The sequence below is a fragment of the Panicum virgatum genome, chromosome 2N, assembly GCF_016808335.1.
Source record: "Panicum virgatum strain AP13 chromosome 2N, P.virgatum_v5, whole genome shotgun sequence".
NCBI classification, from domain to species: domain Eukaryota; kingdom Viridiplantae; phylum Streptophyta; class Magnoliopsida; order Poales; family Poaceae; genus Panicum; species Panicum virgatum.
Genome location: NC_053146.1, coordinates 10,635,176 through 10,655,310, shown reverse-complemented (window position 1 = coordinate 10,655,310; position 20,135 = coordinate 10,635,176). Strand labels below are relative to the sequence as shown.

Genomic DNA, 20,135 nt, shown 5'->3' with positions numbered 1-20,135 from the left:
CAACACTTATGACATACTTAATTTGTCAAGCACCACTTAGTCTTAAACTTAGTTCTTTTAGGCCTTAAATATTTATGTTTGATTCTGGATTCAATCTTTCACAATGTCTTAGGTATGGGAATACCTCTCAACATGTTACTCGATCCAAAATTTCACTCTTTCATTTAATAATTTCCGGAATAAATTGCTTAAAGCAATTTCTTATCTTTAAAATGATATGGATCAGGGACACAAATCCATATTTGACGGTGTATAATTCACGACATGCCACAACTATTAATGATGCCTTTAGGTAAAGTATTGGTTGAAGCCTTCCACATATGGCTTCTCCCACAAGAGTGTTGATAATACTTTATGTGGAATTTCTCAGTATCAACACTTCTTGTAACATAATTGTCCAAAATATTGGACTCCTTACTTGTGGGCATGTAATATAACACCTTTTGCACTTATGACAATAAGGCTAAGTGTTCTTAATGATTTTCCAGGGGTCCAGTCCTGAACTTATTTCCCAGATATCCCGGTCCTTTTAAGGATACTTAGAGCCTTTTATAACTTAGTTAAACACATAATACTTACGTCTGCCACAACATAAGCAAACTTATTGTCTTTAATGGGAATCAACCCATTTTCTGGACCTTTATCTTGGTGAACATTATTGTTTAAAACTTAAGAGATATCACCAAGACAATTTTAGTATCCAGATAAAAAAATCTGGATCTTATGTATACAATATCCCAATTGTTTAAAACTTAAATAAATAACTTATTTCTTATTGTACATATGTATCACTTATGGAGTCAATAGTTTTTCAAATGATGAGCAACGAGTGCCACATCCATTCTTTACATAATCAATCATTTTTCCTTATATATATTCCTTTCACTTTAAGTGGGATTGATCAAAGATCTTCATGTGGGCACAAAAGCACCACAAGGAGCTAAAGCGAGTATTCATAAGTGAGCTTAGCTTATTTTCTTTAATATTATTTTTCCTTACTTTAGAGCTCCCATCTAATTCTCAACTTAGCGACATTTGTGGTGAGATATGATACTGAAATAATATTCAGTTCTAAGGCTAGCATATAGCTCATAATAAGAATAACGTTGTCAATTAAATGACACATAAGAAACTAACACATGATAACCTTATCTTTATATTTTTCTCAATATTTAATTCTTACCTGACATAAAGAGGTGGAAAATATTTTCTTAATGAAGGTTCCACTCTCCCCCTCGAAATGTGGTCTATGCAATAGTACCATATTTCGAAGAACCTTTATTTATTTGTTTGTTTATCCTTGTTACAACATATAAAAGAAACATGAATGTATATATTGGAAATAAAAATAATTTTATACTAATAGAATCTAATGACGTTATCCTCCTTTTCATAAATACAATTCTTTAAAACTTAGTATTTTTCTTACTTAGAGACTCATCTTATTACCTTCTTAGTCTTATTTCCTTGAGCTTAATGATGCCCATAGCCATATCATATTATCTTGCCTTCATTGATATGAAGGAAACAACTCACCACTAATATCAAATGTGCTTTAATAAATACTTATCTTGGGGATTACTCCCCCTGATTCTTACATTTATCTAGAATTGAGGGATTGCTTCCCTTTATTCTGATATTTGTCCATAAGTGACTTATCTTAATATTTTCCCATTAGATATTGATGATCAATAAAATCATTAATTTATCATCAATATCCTTAGTATTGAACTTTTCTAATGGGAACTACACCTCTTATGACACTTGTATGTGCCATCTTAGTTATGATCTTAAGAACCAATGTGGTGCAGGTAAAAGCACTTCACTTCTGATAGTGGTATTCAAAATAACCTTATTAGAAACTTATGACTTAATTAATACTTATCATCAATAGGGATAATTTGTAAGTTTGATTTTATGTCTATGAATAAACATTCTTTCTCTGAGGCATAGTTATTCTGATTTAATTGCTTAGTGCCACTCGTTAATTTTGATCTTTAGAGGCATGTGATGCTTTATTGAATACTTTAGCAAGCATCAGCACAAACTTCTTCTATTGAACCAGTCCAAGTCAGCTTTGGCCAGAAATGAAAAAGAACAACAGAATTTTGTGAACTAGTACTTATTCATCAGCTTTGGCCAGAAGAATAAGTACAAGCCACACTTAATTTCATGTGCATAAAACTTCTTTTGTTGAATCATAACCCAAATCAACTTCGGCCAGAAGTGGATTAAGACCAACAAAAGTATTGTGAAAAGGTATTTATCAATCAGCTTTGGCCAGAATGATAAACACAATCCACACTTAGTTTTAGATATAAACTCCTTTCATTACTCCGATTCAAAATCAGTTTTGGCTAGAAGATGAACCGAAACAACAAAATTTTGCAGTCACACACTCATCAATCAGTTTTGGCCAGAATGATGAATATATGCTACACTTAATCAGAGTGTTATTCCTTTTACAGCGGAAATTTTTATTGAAAATGACCCATGTGCCTTTCAACATAATTTCTCATAACTGAATCATTAACTAAGGCACTTCTTTGATTTTTCTTAATAAGAGATTTCTTAATTTTATATAAACATAATCATTATTGACATTAGTCATCAATAGTTTAGTCTATCTTAATTTATGATTATACCCATAATCGCTCTAGAGCTGGCAACTTAATAACTCAATCAATCTTAGCGACACATGACCATAAACAACTTTGGTCAGAATATAGTCATGAGTCACAAAATTAATCATAATCTTCAGGCTAAGAATGACATGTGACTACAAACAACCTTGTTCAGTATGTAGTCACAAGTCATAGAATCGATTACGTTGTGCCAATACTCTTTTGAGCAAATTCTCACTTATCAAAGAAAACTTAGTGCTTCCCTGACATTCTTATCAACATTATTTGTGGCTCAACTAAGAAAATATTCAAAAGCCAGCTATTAAGATTTATGTCCAAAATTGGACTCACTAAGTACATATGGCTTAAGAATAATATACTTTATTGATGAATTAAATCATGATAATCCATGATTGTAAACAACTTTGGTCAGAATACAACCACGAATCACCATTGAAATTTTGATCTTGAATCAAAAATATCCCGTTGGATTGATTCCAATCTGGGACAATTATAAGTTAAAGCCACTTAATTATTGGAATTTGTGCATTCCAATCATTATAATAAATGACCCCTTAGTGGTGTTATAAATGGAATACACATTTTCCAAATGTAAATGAAAGTATTAATGACATCAAATGAATATGGCCCATTATTTATTTTTCTTAGGTAATTGGCCATTAAAGATATCATTATTTGATTCTTCCCAAAATCGGTCTTAAGCTTCATGCTTAACTTACGGGCATATCAATTCTTGTGAGTAAAATATGCTCACATAATTGATAATACTTATGGGTCATAAGATGCTTCATAATTAAGGCTCAATTCAAGTGGCACATAAGTATGTGGTAGATAACTTAATTTCATAACGAAAGTAATTCATCATCATAATTGGACCATAAACATTAGAAATATTGCTTCAAATAGACTTAAAACTGAATCTAAAATTTCACTAAAAATAATACCAATTTTAAATGGAGATTATTTCTTAATTTTTGATGATAACATAAATTGTACTAGGGCAAAACATAAATATAATAAAATGCCTTAGAAATAAAGTGAAGTATTAAAACATAATGAGAATACTTAATCATAAACATAAGGAAAAATACTTAATCATTAATGGAGAAAATTTCCATAAGTTTTAGCCCAAAACAATATTATTTAAGCAAAAATTTAATTATTCATAATTTTACCATAATTTTACTTAATTTTGGCCTTACTTAAAAATGAGAACTACTTATAGCACATAAAATAATAATTTTAAGTAATAGCCATATTGTAATCATCACAAAAATTTAAATAAACATAAGAAAATTTCATTACTTAACAAGTCTAGTCATCATCCTTATTATTGTTTGCTAAAGGCCAAATGATATATCTTTAAACTTTAAACATAAAATAATAATCATAATCGTAATACTTAAAGGTAAAACAATACTTATAACCTAAACCAACATAAATTTTAGCCCAAAAAGCCTTTTAGGCCCAACACTATGCAGCCCAATATCATTTCATAATTTTCCTGAGAAAAAACATAATAAAAATCGGCCCAATCTCAATTTTCCGGCCCAGGCCGATTTCGGCCTGGCCCACCTAACCGCGCCGCCTCTCTTCCCGGGCTCCAGGCCCAAAAACCTGGGCCTGGGCCGGCAAATTGCTGCGCCCCGCCGGCCTGCCACGGCACAAGCGGCGGCCGACGAGCGCGAGCCGTCGGATGCACATCCGACGGCCGTCATCGCGCGCGGGGCGCATCAAAACCGCGGCTTCGGCCGCTCCCCCGCGAAACCCTAATTCATTTCTCCTTTCCCTTTCTCTCTCTTTCCACCCGGCGACCTGAGCGAGAGGAGGGCGATGGCGCGGCACGGCGGCGAGCGGCGCGGAGCGGCGCGCCCGCGCGGAGAGAGGGAGCGGCACCGCCCGAGCTCCGCTCACCGGAGCTGCGTGCCGTGGATGCAGGCGCGCAGCTCCATCGAGAGTTGCTCGACGGTGCCCTAAGGCACCCGCCGGCCGCACGTAGATCTAGAGCGGCGGCGACGGCGGTCTGCAAATCCGGCTGGCGGCCAGTCACCTCGGCCTCATGGTGCGCGTGAGGGGTCGGCGTCGCCGGTGCGGGAGGGCCCGCGAGGTCGCTTGGGACCAAGTCCCGGCGTACGCTCGCCGTTAGCGACGGTCATGGCGGCGGCCATGGCGACGGTGGTGGCCATGCCGGCCCTTAAGGTAAGCCCCCGACCCTTTTCTTTAGATCTTAGGGTTAGGGTTCCTTAGAATTTGGGAAAAAATTGGGGATAACACTGTAGCTAGGGTTCCTGATTTGGGGTTTTGGGGAATTTCTTGGAATTAAGACTTCATTGTTTCGATTCCCCCTCTTCTTGATGCTTAATTGATAACCTAGCTCGAATTAACAATATTTCGGGCTTGATTCGACTTAACAGAGGGAAGATGAACATGAACACGGGCCTTTTGGTATGAAAATTCATCACTTAGTGGGTTCAATTTTAGGTCTAGATGGCTCTGGTGCCATTGTTAGGTTTGTAGGATCACTAGCCTAAGACAGAACCACAAACAGGGCTCGGATTAGGGTCTCATACCATCGATCTTGAGCTCCCTTTGCCTCTTATTCCTCTGTTCTTCTCCTCTTAGTCTTCTAGCCGCCATAGGGCACGGGAGATCCCTTCCCAGTGCTTCAGCACCATGAGAGGATTGGGCTCTTAGGGCAGAGGCTTAGGGTGGTTCTGGGCGTCTCCATTTCAGCCCACAGCCCTAAGAGTTTAAACCCCTTTATATAGAGGTGCGCGCACTAGGGGAACACCCCCTGGTGTGTTCTAAGAGGGGGTCCAATCACCCCCCCTCAATTAATTAGGTCAAAAGTGACGGCTGCCCAGTTTAGACTGGTGATCAGCTCGTTCACACCAACGGTTCAAACATGCCATTGCTACTTGGTATTGTTCACCTTCACTTACCAACTACCAAGCTCAGAAACAACTTGGCCATAGCAATGGGGATCTTGAGCTTTCTGCCGTTACTCATGGCCATCCTGATGATCCCCAGGGTGAGCAGCAGCGATGAGGCCGCGCTGCTGGCTTTCAAAGCACAGATCATCGACGGTGGCTCTGGAACGCTGGCCTCATGGAACAGCAGCTCCAGCTTCTGCAGCTGGGAGGGCGTGACCTGCAGCCGCCGCCGGCCAACACGGGTGGTGGCGTTGAACTTGTACGGCAGCGGGCTCAGCAGAGTGCTCTTCCCAGCTATTGGCAATCTGACTTTCCTGCAGACGCTGAACCTGAGCTCCAATGGGCTGTACGGCGAGATCCCAGCGAGTCTTGGTCGCCTCCGGCGTCTCCAGACACTCGTCCTGAGCGACAACTCGTTCTCCGGCAAGTTCCCTGCCAATCTCAGCTCCTGCATCAGCATGACCATCATGGTGCTACACGACAACAAGCTTGGCGGTCGCATTCCGGCCGAGCTCGGAGAAACGATGACGTCCCTGGAAGCAATCTCATTGAGCAACAACAGCTTCACAGGACCCATCCCTACATCACTGACCAATCTGTCTCGTCTAGAGTCTGGCCAGCAACCAGCTCCATGGCTCAATACCACCAGGGCTCGGCAGCATCCAGAGCATGCTATTCCTCGATCTCTACGCAAACCTCTCCGGTGAGGTTCCACTCTCTCTATACAACCTGTCTTCGCTTATCAGCTTTCAGGTAGGAGGCAATCTGCTGCATGGAAGCATTCCTGCTGATATTGGCAACAAATTTCCCAGCATGCAGATCCTTAACCTGAACAACAACCACTTCACCGGGATAATCCCTTCTTCAGTATCCAATCTCTCCAATATCAAAACACTTCTCGATGGAAATAGATTGAGCGGTTATGTGCCTGCCACTTTGGGGAGGTTGCAAGCTCTGCAGCAGTTGTACCTTAGTGTAAACATGCTTGAAGCAGATGATAAGGAGGGATGGGAATTCATCAGTTCTTTGGTGAACTGCAGCCAGCTGCAGCATTTAGTACTCAGCCGCAACTCCTTCAGAGGACACCTGCCAAGTTCAATTGCAAACCTCTCAAGTACTCTCCAGAAGTTATACTTGAATGACAATAAGATCTCTGGGAGTATCCCTGCAGAAATCGGGAATCTTGTCGGCCTCAACTCACTGGTATTACCGAATACTTCAATGTCAGGAGTGATTCCAGAGAGCATAGGGAAACTAGAAAACTTGGTTGAACTTGCCCTCTATAGTAGTGGCTTGTAAGGCCTCGTACCACCATCTATTGGAAATCTCACAAAGCTAACCATTTTGAAAGTGATCGGGTGCTCTAGTCTAAGAGGGGGAGGGGGTGAATTAGGCGCTAATAAAAACTTAGACCTATGGCTCCAACTAGTTTGCACAAAACTTAAACTAAAACATGCTATCTAGATGTGCAACTAGGTTGTTCTAGTGTGAAACCCCTATCCCAAAAGAGTTTAGGAACCTATAGCCTTTCCTATAAAGAAACTATTCTATGAAAGTAAAGGCACACAAATTGCTAGTATGTAATGCGGAAGCTTAAAGAGCGGGATAGGAGATAGCAAACTCTTGACGCGGGTGTTTATCCCGTGGTTCGGTTAGCCACAAAGGCACACCTACATCCACGTTGTTGTAGCACTCACTAAGAGTATTGCTACTCGGTCACCAAGTCTCTTCCGTGAACACAATCACGGTCACCTTGGCCCTGGGTTCCACTAAGGAGCTTCTCCACAAAGGATGGGGGTCTCCACGTCCCCCGCACAAAGATGTCGTCGCCGCTCCACACCAAGTCGGAGGGTCGATGACGTTGCCGGCGAGCTTCACGCTCCAAGGTGCCGGCGCACCAAACTCTTGTTTTGGTTCGCTAATGAACCATAGCACAAAGGCTCTAAGCCTTGCAATCTCACTCACTAAGAGCTAATCCTTTACACAACACTCTCAAAGTGTGCTAAGGGCTAAGGATATGATCTTGATGCTTTTGTATGGCTTGGAGATGTTCTTGGGTGTGTGTGGGATGTCCAGCAACTCCAGCAATCTTCAAATAGCCGGGGTGAGGCGTATATATAGGCCACCAAGTCTTGTAGCCGTTGCTCCAACGGTTAGCTAAAAATCTGCGTATCACCGGAAGAACCGATGCCTCTGGCGGGGTAGCGTCGGTTCTTTCGGTCACTCATAAACCGAAGTAGCCGTTGAACTCCTGACAGCTGACACAGAGACCACCGGTTGAACCGATGCTTTGTACTGATGCATCACCGGTTCATCCGGTGCTTAAGAATTTTCTCCTTGGCGCTGACGTCATTGCACCGACGCAATACTCCGATGCACCGTCGGTTGAACCGGTGCTGAAGAAACTTCTCCTGAGCTCTTGACATCGTCTCTAGAACATAGGACGCCCAATGCACCGATACCCCTTTTTGACCCGTCGGTTCTTCCGGTGCCTATAAGCTGACTTGGCTTCAATTCCCTTCTGTCATGGCGTCGGTTCTTCCGACAACCATCGGATGCACCGATGCCTTAGGCATCGGTTCTTCCGGTGCTTCCGACCGAAGAGCTTTCAGGGCGCTGCCCTGAGACCCGCGAGGGGCGGCTCCCCCTCGACCCCAGTCCGCTAACCGGGTAGCGGAACCCCCGTAGGGGCGGCCCTTCGGGCCTTGCTACGCCTATCTTCTCTTTCTCTTTGTCATCACTTGAACCTAAAAGCCTAAGAATGATCATCTTAACAATCATATTAGTCCAAGTGTTGTGTTGTCATTCGATCATCAAAATCACTCGAAATGGCATAAAAGGTGCCATGTTCGTTACACATTTTCGTGGCATATGACAACAACCTGGAAGGACCAATCCCAGAAAGTCTTGGAAACCTGAAGAATCTGTATACTCTTGATCTGTCGAAAAATTACTACCTAAATGGTTCAATACCCAAGGAAAATTTGAAGCTTCCTTCGCTTTCATATTACTTAGATTTATCATACAATTCTCTTTCAGGACCCCTTCCATCAGAAGTTGGTATCATGACCAACCTCAACCAATTGATCCTGTCAAATAACCATTTGTCTGGCCAAATACCTAACAGCATTGGAAATTGCTTAGTTTTAGAAAAACTGTTACTGGATAAGAACTCGTTTGAAGGAAGCATACCTCAATCTCTGGGGAATATGAAAGGACTTACTGTATTGAATCTGACCATGAACAATTTGTCTGGTGGGATCCCTGATTCCATAGGTAATATTGGATCTCTGCAACAGTTGTACCTAGCACACAACAACTTGTCAGGGCCAATCCCAGAAGTTCTACAGAATTTGACATCACTGTCTGTATTGGATATATCTTTCAATAACCTGCAAGGCAAGGTGCCAGATGGAGGTGCCTTCAGAAACCTATCTTACAAATCAGTCGCTGGGAATACTGAGTTGTGCAGTGGAGCACCTCAACTTCACTTGGCACCTTGCTCCACAAGACATACAAGAAAGGGCAGAAAAAAGAAGTTTAAGTCTCTTATAATTTCTCTGACAACAACTGTAACAGTCTTATTGTCAGTTTCAATTATTCTTCTTGTTTGGATGCTCCGCGAAAAGCTCAAACAAAAGCAGAACGAAAGAGCACAATCTCTAATTGCTGGTGAGAAATTTGAACGAATTCCATACCTTGCATTATCCAAAGGAACCGATGGGTTTTCAGAATCAAACTTGCTAGGAAGTGGAAGATATGGTACTGTTTATAAGTGTGTACTTGGCAATGAGGATAGAGAACCCTTGGCTGTCAAGGTCTTCAACCTTTGTCAGTCTGGATCTTCCAAGAGTTTCGAGGTGGAATGTGAGGCCATGAGAAGGATACGACACCGTTGTCTCATAAAGATCATTACTTGTTGCTCGAGCATTGATCTGCAAGGTCAAGAGTTCAAGGCATTGGTTTTCGAGTTTATGCCTAATGGTAGCCTAGATGTTTGGCTTCACCCAAAATTTCATAAATCCACTACAAGAAACACACTAAACCTTGACCAGAGGCTTGATATTGCTGCTGATATCATTGCTGCAGTAGAATATCTTCACAATAGCTGTCAACCGCCAGTTATCCATTGTGATCTGAAGCCAAGCAACATCCTTCTTGCTGAAGACATGAGTGCCCGAGTTGGAGACTTTGGCATATCGAAATTCTTCCCGGAAAATGCAAGCAAGAGAGTGCTAAATTCATCTAGCACAACCGGAATAAGAGGTTCCATTGGCTATGTTGCTCCAGGTGACTCAAGTTCTACCCAAGTTACTTTATTTATGTATTTCAAATAACATGCTAACCAGAAAATGTTTCCTCAACTGTAGAGTATGGTGAGGGATCTGCAATCACGTCGTCCGGTGATATCTATAGTCTTGGCATATTGCTGCTTGAGATTTTTACTGGAAGGAGCCCACCAGATGACATGTTCAGATATTCACTAGGTCTGCATAAGTTTACCGAGGATGCTCTCCCTGGTAAAGCCTTGGAGATAGTGGACTCAACAATCTGGCTGCACGAGGAACCAATGGATATGCCTAAGGTTGTTAGCTCAGTCGGTCTGGGCGCAACCAGCGGCACCCGCAGGTGGGGGGTTCGAACCCCCACCGGGGCGGATTTCCCCCGCCTGCGGAAAAAAAAACCCTCCTCGTTGTGCTCTTGATGACTTGGGCTGTGTAGTCAGCCTGGGCCCGGCCCGGTGGGTAACGGTCCCAAGAACGTGGCACCAGACCCAGTGGGCTGAGTTATCAGCTTGGGCCCGGCCCGTTGGGTAACGGTCCCAGGAACGTAGCACCAAACCCAAGATCAAGAGCTGGGGTTCGGAGGGTTTTCTCGGCCGGAGTCAACTTGGCCTCTTCTTAATATAATGCCGGCGGTCTTTCCCCTGCCCGGTCGAGTTTTTTTTTTTTAGGAACCAATGGATAGCACCACAAGAAGTAGTGTCCAGGAGTGCTTGATTTCTGTCTTGAGGCTGGGCCTGTCCTGCTCGAAGCAACAGCCTCGTGAGCGACCATCGATAAGAGATGTAGCAGTAGAGATGAATGCAATCCGAGATGCATTCCTAACGTTTGTCAGTTAACTTCAAGCAGGGGAATATGAGACAGAAAGAGCATCCTCCAATAATCAGAATCCAGAGTGGCTTCGATAAAGAGGCTTGTCGAAATAATCCTGGACTAGAAAAAAAAATATCCAAACTGCAGTTTCAGTTACAAACTGCTCCCTGAGCTATACATTTCTTTGGGTACTGATGCCGATTACCGGTGTAATGTAAACCTTGTGCCTAGCTATTCTTTTGTGGTTGAGTTTCTACTATCTCTATGGTTTCTGCCATGCCAATCAAGTGTGATGGGCACCAGGCTGTAACAGGTATGGAGCAACCATGTTTCACCTTGCACATTGGTCGGTCACTTGGTTAGTTGGTTGTATAGCCTAGGCTACCGTAATTAGTATACTCCCCTCCGCAGTAGCAGTAAGGCAAACATCTTTGTACTTTCACTCATGTAACATGCTTGCATATAAATGTGAAGAAGGGAGCAGCTAAATTATCTAGCGGCACAACTGCATTCCCGAGTTCATCAAGTTCGGCAAAACTTACCGGAGCATGTTGGCGATGGGAGCTTGGTTCTGCATTCGTCGCGCTGCCGCCGTCGGGGGACAACCGAATGGTGTCCGCGACGGTTGTCGTTCACGACGGTGGGGGAGGGACCAAGGGAGGAGCCGCCTCGTTCTGTCACCGCGCCGAAAATTGTCTCCAGCCGAGGAAGGAGCAGGGTAGGCCTGCTGCCTGCATCGTCTCCACGACCACGACTACGGCCCCACCGCGCGCCTTCCTCCGCTTCCCCGGATCTCCTCTCCTCTCCGCGTTGATGAGCAGTGCGCGCAGGCCTTCCCCGGCATCGCCCGGGCCGCACGGTAGCCTCGCGCTCGCGGGGGCCGCCGCCCGCGCCGCCGCTGACGGGATGGGCAGCGCGCGGCGGCGGCGGCGGCGGCGTGGAGGGCCTCCCCGCAACCGGCGCACCGCACCTCCACGAGGCAGGAGGTCCCCCTCCCCCTCCCCCGCGGCCTCGGCAAGCGGCAAGTGGAGGGGTCGTGGCCTCGTGGGGATGGTGTTCACTCGCGGTGGGATGTTCGCCCGGTGCATCGTCAGAAAAAAAAAAAAAACTGCTGTTTAAACTCTACTACTATACAATCTGTCTGTTTGAATCAAGGTGATAGGTTCGAGTAATCAGTCATTGATTAGCTCTTCTTGTACTGTAAACTTCGTTTGAACGTAGCCACTGCATCCCGATTCTATCTGTTGCTTTCTATATAGTACTGATTTGATGACACATTTACCAACTCGATGGTCGATGCAGCATGACAACTCTGCATTCATTTCACTGCATCATTTATATCAAAATCTTCCAAAAGTGTACCATCAACGTTTCCTAAACTGGGACTAGGGGGTGGAATTACAGGCTCTAGCACGATACGGTCTGCAGACTGCATCCATCGGTGAACACGCTGGGAGGAGATTCAACCTTCCAAGCTTTCGCTGCCGGAAACTCCAAAAGTGTGCCTGCAACATGAAAATGTCACACAAATGGATCTACATACAAATGGATCTAGAAAACCATACAAATGGATGTGTGTATCTTGATCTTCCATGGGTCACATTTGCATGAGTAAGACTGTCTCCAACAATGGAAACCTAAACACAACACCCATTCCTTTATTTGGGTCATGTACAGGAAAAGGGTAGTCACCCAAAATAAACCAAACTCCAACAGCACACCGAACGCAAATCCTCCGCCTCGCCGTCCTCCGCCGCCGCGGGCTCCTCACCTGGCCGCGCCGCCGCGGGCTCGACTGGCCGCGGGCTCCTCGCTTGGCCGCGCCCCGCCGCGGGCTCCTCGCCTGGCCACGCCGCCGTGGCCCGCTGCGGGCCCCGCGGCCCGCTGCGGGCTCGCCTGGCCGCGGGCTCGCGTGGCCGCGCCGCCGCGCCCCGCCGCGGGCTCCTCGCTTGGCCGCGCCCCGCCGCGGGCTCCTCGCCTGGCCACGCCGCAGCGGCCCGCCGCGGGCTCGCCTCGCCGTGCCGCCGCGGATCCGCCGTCGGCCGCCTCGCCCCGCCGCGGGCTCGCCTCCACCTTCGTCGCCATCCTCCGTCTTCAAGCGCAGGAGAAGCAAGGCAGGGTGCGGCTGGAGCTTCAGCGGCGGGGGCGCGGCGGGGGCGAGGTGGCCAACGAGCCAGTGGGTGGAGGTGCAGAGGCGGGGCGAGGCGAGGCGGGTGGCCGCGGAGCTCCAGCAGCAGGGCGCGCAGCCGATGAGCGGAGCTCCAGCAGCAGGGCAGGGCGAGACGGCCAGTGGACGGGCCTGCAGCGGGGGGGGGGGGGAGGCTGCTGGCGGTGGAGCTCCAGCAGCAGGGGTTTGCGTCTTGAAGAGAGAGAAGACATTTGCGTTCTCCATCGCGCGCCACCCATTTTGGGTTTGCCGTTTGCGTCATCCGTTGGACCGTGTTTTCTCTTCCTCGCGTAGGCATTTTGGGTATGGGTACCCTGATGCCTACTCTGTTGGAGATAGCCTAATGCAGTAAAACTTTAATGATGCAAAATTCAGCCTGCAACTGAACTATGTTGTGTCACCATTATTGTTTCTTGAATTTGGATACAATCTACATACACATCGTATCTTTATTCTAGAACATGTATGTATATACAGAATAATAACCTTTATTTTATAGCCCAATACCAACACATAAAGCAGTGCCAAATTAAGCTTTCAAGCTCAGTTCACAAGAAAAGTTTTGTCTCGGTAAGCCCAATTCAATTCTGAAGGCTTCATGACAGACACGAGAAGTCACTCATTTAATAGGCTTCCGCGAAAGGAAAAGGGGCTGCAGGTGCCAAGGGAGAGGGCTTGCCATCTGACGATGCAAGCCTCTATACGCTGCAAGAGGATGATCAGCTAGTTTGGCCCTGAATAATCTATTGGCGCTTGAGCTTTGAGCATGTTTGCCTTTGATTGTTATGTTCAAGTGTTCATCATTTAATGAATTAGCTGCCTTTTAATGGTATACTGGCTGTCAAACAGAGAAACATCCGTGAAAGAACCTAAAACTAAGAGCATCTCCAGTAGTTTGGCAAATCGAGTAGCCATCTTTGATTTTTTGCAAAAACGTTAAAAATACTCCTCCAACAGTTTGGCAAAAGACTTAGCAATTTTTGGCAACTTGGGAAAAACCAGCCTCCAGCGCGTAAATATACGCGCGCGGCGCGCGGTTGGCATCGTGGTTTCTAGTCAGGTGTGTAAGGATCACCGGGGTGTCCGACCCTAGAGGGGGAGGGGGTGAATAGGGTCGCTAATCGCTTTTTAACCTAGGGCTCAATCTAATTGCATAAGATAAACCTAACACGTCCTACACATGCTAGTTATGACTAAGGTTTATCTATACTACCCTCTACTTACCTCAAAAGACTTGCAACCTATAGCCAATCCTAATCGAACTAACTAGGAAAGTAAAGGTAAGCAAGAAAGAGTAAATGCGGAAACGTAATACGGTAAGTAAAGCGGTAAGGGAGAGGATATGCAAACTCCCGTGAAGACACCAAGACACACGATTTAACGTGGTTCGGTTAGGACACCAAAGTCCCTCCCTACGTCCACGGCCACTTGTCCAACACGAACAAGTGTGATGCCGAGTCTCTTCGCTTGATCACCGTCTTGCCACGCCTCCAAGGCTCCCGACAAGCAAAGGCTAAGTGACGCCAAGTCACAAAGACGAGGTCACCGCCACCGTCTATCTCGAAGCGTCACCACGGCACCGTCTTCACTATCTTGGAGCTTTAACACCAAGTAGGGGCCTCCTTCCCTGCACAAAGTGTCGTTGCCACTCCACACCAAGTCGGAGGGTCACACGACGAGTACACAAGGTGCTTGCCACAGCAAGGCTTTCTCTCAAGCTAGTTCTCTCAAAAACTAAGCCTAAACAAGCACTAAGCACTCTCACAAGTGTGCTTAAGCCTATATGATGTACAATGAAGCTCTATGGTGGTTGGAGATGATCTTTAGCTCTTGTATACTTCCTTGAACTCCAGCACTCTCAAATGACCCGACCTTGGGGGTATATATAGGCAGCATAAGCAAATATAGCCGTTGGAGAAAAGCTGCCAGAAAACTGCGTAACGCCGGTTAATCCGACGTACCCCAGAAGCCATCATCGGTTCAACCGGTGTATGTAAACTGCTATTTGAAAAACTAGCCGTTAGCAATCAACCGGTGTATCGCCGGTTTAACCGATGTAATCAACCGGTGTATGTAATATTAGCGTCGGTTTAACCGGTGAGTGTAACTTCTTCACGTTCCTCCAAAAACCACCTCTCTGGACAACTGAACCGATGCAATTGACCGATGCATCGTCGGTTCAACCGGTGTAGGTATTTTCCTCGGTCTTCATCTGCCAATGCACCGACGTATATAACTTTCGTAGCGTCGGTTCATCCGGTGTAAAACCCTAGCCCGCAGACCTTCTCTGTGATTGCACCGGTGAGTTCATTTTGCCCTACGTCGGTTTAACCGATGATAGCAAAATGCCTCAATTCTTGTCCCTTGGACCGAAGAGCTTTCAGGGCGCTGCCCTGAGACCCGCGAGGGGCGGCTCCCCCTCGACCCCCGTCCGCTAACCGTAGGGGTGGCCCTTCGGGCCTTGCTACGTCTCTCTTCTCTTTGTCATCACTTGAACCTAAAAAGCCTGAGAATAGTCATCTTAACAATCACATTAGTCCAAGTGTTGTGTGTGTCATCAATCGCCAAAATATTATATTGAAATATGGCATGAGAGGCCATTTTCGCTACAAGGTGGGAGGGTGAAAAAAGAAATAAATAACAGAGAAAGGTTCCTGATTTAAGTTTTCAAAAGGTGGAAGGGCATAAATATAATCTTGTTTCTCTCTCAGGGTTCCTGATGTAAGTTAGATCTGGATTTGGCAAGTGAATTATGTCAAACTGTTGGAGATAAGCTCTTTTTTTACTTGGCATATCTTTTTAGAAGTTGGCAAAACACAAGATATACCAAGTAAAATATGGCAAACTCTTGGAGATGCTCTAAACAGTGCTAAATCACTAACTTAAGAACTAAAGTATACACATCTTGCTACTCTCCTAAAAAAACTTGCTACTGCTTTGCAGTATTGCATTGCTTTAGTATGGAGAGTAGGCAGCAAAGCACATAGATAAACTAAGATGAGTTTCAGTAAACTTCTTATTTAAATCTCAAGAACTTGATGATATATGGAACATTGACCATTAAAAATTCATAGGAATGCAGTAAATGATAGGAACTTCATAGATTTTACTATACACCAAACTATTATATATATCTAGATATATAAAAAATTATGTATATAAAAAACTAAAACGAGTAATAATTTGGGATGGAGGGTGCGTAGCAAATAATATGAATTTGCAAAAGCCAAAACAAAGCATTTTTGGAACGAATGGAATAACAGTTTTGGAATAAAAATGGCGATGTAACAGACCGTGCTGAATCGATATTGTTACTCATTTGTGTGTATAGTTGATTATGACCCATCCTTCATCAAATATAGAGTAGTTGTCATCACAATATATATTTATGGTAAATCCAATGGTATATGTTATATTGTCAATGTTGTTTTTTCCCATATAAACTTAGTCAAAATTATTTAAAGCTTGACTTGGCATAAAATCTACCAAAGTGGACTATATTTTGGAACAAAGGAAATACATGACAACAGTGACATCGACATGATCCACAAGGCACGTTTAAATACTCATCTGTTCTTAAATATTTGATGTTTTGGAAAAACTAATTAGATCAAGAATAAGCTAATTAAATTGTCTTAGACATCATATATTTATAAATGAGGAGAGTTTATTTTTATGGTAACATATATAAAAGACAATAATAAATTGTACTATCATTCTTAAACATTTAAACTTAGAGCGTAAAAGGTAATTTATGATCGAAGTTTGAAGTAGTTGATTACATGCAATCCAAGCCTTCAATTTTTTTTCTAGAGAAGTATATCAAGTAGACCCTCGCTTGATGTTTTATTTTCATGCTAATAGCTGCTGGCTGCTGCCAAGGTAATGAGCTTGAAACCATATTACGGGTTCTGGTGCATCTCTACCAATATGGACGCAGGCATGCCCTACCATACTCTATGAGCATCTCCAACTCCAAAGCTATAGCATATTTTTGAAATTGGCAAAATCCCCCAGCAAATGATAGGCTCTCGGCTAACGCTGAAACAAAGAAATAGTCATGAAGTATGAGCACATGTTCTGGGTCCGGGAAATTAAAGAAAAGGCAAATCTTTTATTAATTTGTTGTAGAAACTTTGTGATTCCAGAACGAACTCTTTATTACTACAATACCAGCCCGTATTTGTTAGATAGTTAGCGTGAACATTGGCCCATATGAGGTGCTTTTCCCTTTAATTTGAATTTGTAAGAAACCTAAAGAGAACAATTGAGTTGAGAGGAATTTGAGCCTGACAACAGACTGGGCCACAATTAGGTCGTTTAGGGCCGAGCATCCTGGCTAGATGACCTACCTGCTTTTTTTTTCTTGTCCGTCATCCAGCTCTTATAATCAAAATTGCTAGCATATTTGTAACTACATTGAATAAAATAGGAGACATACTGTCACCTTGTATAAGTCCTCTCTTAGTTTGAAGTAATGGCCAATGTCATCATTGATCTTGACCCAAACACTATCCCCCTTAACCATTTCTTCAATCCATCTACACCATTTGGGTGGGAACCCTTTCATTCTTAAATGTCTGTCGAAACAATCTTTTATTTGTTATAGAAACTTTGTGATTCCAGAACGAACTTATCACTACAATACTAGAGCTGCCCGTATTTGTCAGATAGTAAGCGTGAACCTTGGCCCATCTGAGGTGCCTTTTCCTTTAATTTGAATTTGTAAGGAATCCAAAGAGAAAATTTGAGTCGAGAGGAATTGGAAGAAAAAAAGAAAGAAAGATAGTGTGTACACACGCGCGACTATAGCGTTGTGATGTGCCCTGTAGAACGCATGCTGTGGTAGTATTCCGTGACACTCGTACTCTAATAAAACCAAAGTGGGTGACATGTGAGTTTTTTAATGGTATATATGAAAGAGATTTTGGAATAGAAATGGTATAGATTTTAGTGGCACATAAAAGGAATTTACTAAAATGAAATGGGAAAAGTTTTCCTTTTGGCTCGGTGAAAACAGAGAATTCACTACTGGAGTACGAATGTACCATTGTTGCAGACTCACACTCACCGCACTGACAACAACGGCCACATGCAGTGGTAGTACAGAGCTAGACCTGAACATGACTTTATTCAGCATGCATGCAACACACGACTTTATTCAGCATGCATGCAACACACGACTTTATTGTACAAAACACAGTAGCCCCCTGTAGGCTGTGCAGATGGATCGGATTCGGATCGGAGATCACAGCATGAGCGCCCACTGCTGGGTGGCGCTGCCGGTGGCCGGCGACACGACGACGTCGTAGCAGCCCCTCCTGCTGGCCGACGGCCTCGCGTCCAGGACCATCCCGGTGCCAGTGTTGAGGACGGTGCCGTCGCTGCGGAACACCCAGCGCTCGCAGGCCGAGCCGGACCCGTCGCAGAACCTCACCGCCACCCGCCCGCTCGCGTCCGCGGCCAGGCACCGCCACTGGAGGAACAGCCACGCCGGCGGCCGCACCGAGCCGTCGGGGTAGAGCGACCACGCCATGCCGCCGCCGCCGCAGGCCGCGAGGGAGACCGCCCCCGCGCTGTCCGCCTGCAGGCAGAGGTCGCCGAACCCGACGACGGGGGCGGCCAGCGGCGCGGTCTCGTTGGTGGGCGTCCACGACTGGCCCGTGCCGCTATCGTCGAGCCGCACCGTGACGCCGACGACGAGGTCACGGACAGCACCAGCCCGCTCGACCGCAGCGCCGCCGGGACGCGCGGCGGGCACGCGTCGACCACGACGCGAGCGCCCGCGGCGGCGCCGCGGGCGCTCGCGTCGTGGTGCGCGGGCCGCGGTCAGGCACATGCCGTTAGACCGGACGGTGCCGTCGCGCTTGAAGGTCCAGAGCTGGTTCGCGTCGCCGCCGGACTTGCACGGCCACAGCTGCACCTGGCTCCCGCGGTAGTACCAGCTGTAGGGCACGTCCACGCACCGCCCCTCCGGCCCCACGATGCGCGTCGTCGGCTCCGCCTGGCTGCACGCCGGAGCGCCGCCGCCGCCACCGCCCATGTCCGCCTCGTCCACAACGGACCTGATGACCATGGGGAGCTGCTGCTGGGAATCCTCCGCCGCCACCGCCGCCGATTTGCAGCTGTCATGCTCCAGGAAGGACACGAGCGGCACGGCCGCGCGCACGTTGTCCACGCGCAGCCACCTGCCATTGCCACGAGCGGCACGTTGTCCACGAGCGGCACGGCCGGAGCCGGGAAGGCGCCCTGGAAAGACTCCTGGACCGCGGCGGAGAGCGCCGGCCAGCGCGCCTGGAGGCCGCGCAGGCTCGGGTCGTCGGGGACGCCGTTGCCGTCCCGCATGCTGGCGCTCACCCGCCGCTGGACGTACGGGAACGCCGCCGCGGCCGCGACCATCATGTCGCAGGCGGCGACGGCGCGGCGCAGGTCCTCCTCCGTGGCGTTGCCGGCGGGGAACAGGAACAGCGACGAGACGGCCCAGTCCAGATCTTTCGCCCGCCATGTCGCGGCTGCTCCGAGATCCTGGCCTGCAGCAGGGTAGCGGCCGGCGCCTCTCCTGACGCCGGAGCCGGACTGCAGCAGCGGCGTAGCAATGACGGCTGAAGCTGAACTCGAGTACTCGACCATGCATCAGTGTAGCAGATCGCCGACGAGAATGTCCGGCCTGATCGTTTGAGCAGGCACGAGTACTTCCCCGCCACGTAGGCCGAGAAGTAAGCGCCGGTGACATCCATCTTCAGGCTGACGGAGTGCCCCGCCGAGTTCGTCAGTGATGTTGAGGTAGGTTTGGAGCGCGAGCGGGTCGTCCTGGTCGAGCAGCACGGGGATCCCGTTGCTCTTCCCGCCTGCTTTGCTCACCAGCGCGGCGCGGACCGCGGCGGTGAAGCTGCTGTACTTCTCCGGCGTCGCCGAGGCGGTGCTGAACTGAACTTGTGGGTAGTCTTCGAGAGCGCCGGTGGCGCCGGCGCCGGCGCCGGACGCTAGGAGCAGCGCGAGACAGAGCAATCAGCAATGGCGCCGCCATGTTCAGCATCAGTGCTGAGCCTGCGTTTACTGCGTTTAGTTCCAAAAAAGTTTGTGCAGTATCAATTACATCGAATTTTCGGATACATGTATAAGGTATTAAATGCAGTTGTAAAAAATAACTAATTACATAGTCTAACTGATTCCTACGAGATGAATCTAATGATGCTAATTAATCTATAATTAGACATTAATTATCAAATAATAACAAAATGTGCTACAATAACTAAATCTAAACTTTTTCACCACCCCCTGAACTTCAGGGGCC

At 46.4% G+C, this 20,135-nt stretch overlaps 1 long non-coding RNA gene and 2 pseudogenes across 3 annotated transcripts; 1 reads left to right on the top strand and 2 right to left on the bottom strand.

The window, feature by feature from the left end:
* The first annotated feature begins 5,492 nt into the window (after positions 1-5,492).
* Positions 5,493-11,170, top strand: LOC120658031 (annotated as a pseudogene).
* On the bottom strand, positions 8,378-11,784 carry LOC120658032. Of its 3 annotated transcripts, XR_005668485.1 has the most exons (5): positions 11,217-11,783; positions 9,625-9,739; positions 8,971-9,513; positions 8,802-8,883; positions 8,378-8,698 (listed from the first exon to the last, which is right to left on the bottom strand). It is a non-coding gene; the product is annotated as an uncharacterized LOC120658032 (long non-coding RNA). The 3 variants fall into 3 exon arrangements; XR_005668484.1 differs by having other exon boundaries at positions 8,971-9,739; positions 11,217-11,784; XR_005668486.1 differs by lacking the exon at positions 9,625-9,739.
* A 6,069-nt stretch (positions 11,785-17,853) lies between these two features.
* LOC120658029 lies at positions 17,854-20,135 on the bottom strand (annotated as a pseudogene).